We start from the raw sequence: 4,291 nt of genomic DNA, 5'->3' as shown, positions 1-4,291 counted from the left end.
CAGTCTTTAGGATTTTCCATAGGTGATATGAATTGTTTATTAGGCATTTTCCACAAGCAGGATGTAGCCAAAACTCAAGATAATGTAAACATTCCTCAATTTACTCCATTTGTAGAAGTAGTAAACGAGAATAATGATATATCTTTAGAAGGCATGCCTGTTACATTGGATTTGTTGGAAGTAACAGTTGCAGACAATAATTCGAATCTTCACTCAGGTAACCTCTTTCTTCGACTCCATCAAATCCAACTACTTTGTTTATTCTATTGTTAAGGTTGTAACACGCTACCAGGCTAATCATTATGCAATGGTATGTATTCTGACCAAAGTAACAAGCTTAAAATTTTGTCCAATACAATTTCTTTTGTTCCCTATGAATGCCTTAAGTCTTACCTTTTCCTTTATATCTAATTTCTCAGCTGCTGCCAGCGAAGTTTGCAATGAAGGCTTTTCCATCTAAGCTTGATAAGGTCAAGGTTAAACAACGTTGTGATTTATTTTGCATTATGAAACTTAGATGTCATTCTGAGAGGCATAATGGGGTATTTATCACTAAGGGTTAGTCCAGATATTGCAAGAGAAGTAAATTGAAGGGTGGCAGTGTTCTTAGGTTTAGTGTGTCTTCTAAGGATGAGACTGTAATGAGTATTGCTATACTCCATCGTTAGTTTAAATATCTTTCTATCTGGGCTATTATGAATTTGCAATATATAAGTCTTATGTAAATTTTGGCTTTTATCTCAGCTCATCAAGTTAAATGTTCGTTCCAGTATAATTTGAATATCATGTTTATATTATCATATATTGCTTTTTGTCACAAATGTTATACCTTTTTCTACATCTCTATTGCAAAACCATATAGTTATTCTCTCAAAATCAAATTTTGTATGAGATTATTATCATTTCACCATGAAATTAATCCACAAAGATAAGAGATCATAACTCCTATTTTATTTTACAATGCTTTCTAGGTGCCTTTGTCTAATAATATTTGTTATTTATTAAATTATTTATGTTATTTTCGTGCATGTCTTTTGTCCCAGTTTATCTTTCTAAATTTAAACAAAGTTACTAAGTTTTTTCATTGTTAATATTTGTAATTAGTATGGTGTAGGCATTCTCTTTTGGTTGAATTTTAATTCATTAAATTTGGAACCTTTAGTGCAGACTAATATATGTTATTAGTGTCTAAAAAGCTTTCATGTTTAAAACATATTCAGTTTATATTGCGAATATGTGTTAGATGAATGATTTTCATTTATGTTAAAAGTATTTATAGGGACATTTAATCTAACATGACCATCATAAGTTTGATAGCAATATCTAATTTTGAACTTTCCCAAAGAACCAAGAGTAATATGTTTACATCAAGTCATAATTCTATTCACCTAATATGACTAATTGAATAAGTAATATCCAATTATAAATTTAATCTTACTATGATCTGCAAAATCTATTTGTTTATATCATGTTAGATCTGTAATATTGGTTTCTATTTTTGAAAAAAGCTCTCATATTTAGAAGACATTCAGAATATCCAGGGTGTCATAAATGCATTCAATATATATGACTAAATTAACCAGTAGTATTGATTTATAATTGTAATATAAATAACATATGCAAAATTAGATTTTGTCTTCAAAGACCCACTAATATTATGTATGAAACATATTAATTGATATAAATGCAATAAGTATGGTTAAGGTAACATGTAACACCCTCCTAAAACTATATTAGAAGTAACTTTCTCCAGGTCTAATGAATTTAAGACTCAAATTATATCATATATGTAGCAAGTATGGAAAAATCTCATTTAAGATGCATGATCAGACAAGTCATTCTTACTTTCGGTAATTTTTACATGAAATTTATTGCATGGTTTCTCTTATTGCTCACCATTTCAGCTTAAAGATATTAAATAATAAATTGATATGGTTCTCATTTTGGTTTAAAAATTTAATGTGTTTGATGAGTTCCTAGGTGATGTGCTCCTCATAAGCTTCATGGCCAACATGCATTGGTCAAATTGAACTTTATGTTACCATTTTAGAAAGCTAGAATTAATGTTGTAATTAATATTCTAATACCAAGTTTGTGTTATTCATTATTAAGTGTATTAAAGTATTGTTCACCATCTACCATTTTTATGTTACCAGAAATACCTTCTTATTAATGTCTTCATATACCTCCTCACACTATATAAAGTCTCTATCACCTCTCAATCCTTATATATTTATTAGTCTTTCTATTACCTTGCCTAATATCCAAATTGATTATATACTTTTATAGTTGGTAGCTTTTGTTCCCACCATACACAAATGGCTACTTCATTCAACATGATTAAGGATCTTGATATTGCTGTTGCTAATCAAGTTTGGCGTATCAAAGTGCGTGTCATCAAAATATGGTCTATTAATCTAGGCGAAGAGAAGTTTAGGAGGCTTAACTTAGAGATGGTTGTTATGGATGAATTAGTAAGTTTTATTTGTCAGATTTTTTTTTTTACATTCAAATATGTATATAATAGACCAATTTTTGCTACATGCTTATTTGTTGCTGTCTATTTTGTTTATTTTTTAGGGTGATCGGATACAATGTTTTGTAAGGAATCCTTTGAGGAGATTCTTTGAGTAGGAGTTAGTTGAGGGAAATGTGTACTTTATTGCTAACTTCTCTCTTGAACTTAATGATCAAAAGTACAAGCCAACCAATCATACTCTGCGTGTGTTCTTTAAAAGGGAAACTCATATTCATGTGTTAGTCGATATTAATTTTTCAAACAATATTTTTCACTTTGTGCCTAATGAAATGATACTTAATCACGATAATCCTCAGTCTCACTTGATAGGTACATATAAAATGTAATAATTGTTTGTATTTTTCTACTAATGTTCATATAAAATCAATTAGTGGGAATATGAGTTTTTCATTTTTTTTTTAATGTAGATGTTATTGGGTTGTTGACGGGAAAGGGTGATATAATAGAGTTCATTAAGAATGGAAAGAAGTCCATATACATGATTATTGAGTTTGATGACATGCAGTATGTATCTTATATTTATCCCTTTTCTTTCTTTCTACATCTATTTTCATGCTTTCTGTTTTTTATTTGAAAATTTTCATATATATTTTTTTTTATCATTACATGATTGGATTTATAGATCTAAGGGTAAGATAAGGTGCACGTTGTGGGAGGAGTTTGCTACTCAACTGGTGAAGCACATGGAGCAGTACCCTAATACTGAGTTCATTATTATTGTGCAATTTGCCAAATTTAACCTGTTCAAGGGTATACATATTACATCATTGTCTTTTTTATTAAGTGTTATCTTTATTTATGAATGTGTTTTTATTACTTTGTTCATACTCTATTTTATTTATTTTCTAATCGTGTCATGTTGTGCTTATTTGTAATTTTCAGGAACCATGGGCATATCCAATACAAACTACAACTCTACTTTATACATTAACGCTGATCTTAAAGAAGTTAAGGAATTTAGACAAAGGTTTCGATTTTACTTTTTACTTTTTTGTTACTTTTGTTGCAAATGGTAATGGATATGCTCATTTTTCCCAATTTCACATACCGTTTTTTCTTCATTAGGTTTATCATCGGTAGTGACAAGCCATCTAACCAGATTTCTCAAATTGCATCTGATTCATTGATTTCCCTTGAGCAAGATCTTATTAACCATACTCCTTACAAGTCTATAAGCGAACTTAAGGAGAGCACTGAGATTGTAATAAGTATTGTCATGCATCTTTATGAACTTTAAGTCTTTAATATTCTCTAATAATTTATTGTGGTCTATTTTTTATTATTAGGGTGGAATATTTGTTACCATTAGAATTGTGATGTCTATTGAAACTAGACTAGGCTGGTGGTACAAAGGGGTGCAAGATGTGTTTTCATTCACTTAAAGAGAATGAGAATTCATATTATTGCCATGCATGTGATATTTATCCTAATACTCATGTTCCTCGATAATATTTTTGTTTTAATTCAATTCTATTGTTTTGGATTAATTTTATCAACAAGATACCATGCTAACATGTTACCATTTTTACACATTAGTTTCTGCATTTAAATGAGAATATCAAATGAGACAGACTCTGCTTCATTTATTGTTTATGACAAGGAAGCCTCCAAGTTTCTTGAAATATCTGCTTCTGAGCTTCGTTTGAAATAGATATCAAAGGTATAATAAATTCTCATGGTATCATTATTCTCTTTATATATTTAGTTTGTTATCACTATGTATTCCATTCTAAATTATAGGGTTACGGTAAG

This window comes from Arachis ipaensis, chromosome B07, assembly GCF_000816755.2.
Source record: "Arachis ipaensis cultivar K30076 chromosome B07, Araip1.1, whole genome shotgun sequence".
Taxonomy (NCBI): domain Eukaryota; kingdom Viridiplantae; phylum Streptophyta; class Magnoliopsida; order Fabales; family Fabaceae; genus Arachis; species Arachis ipaensis.
This window is presented reverse-complemented; position numbering follows the sequence as displayed.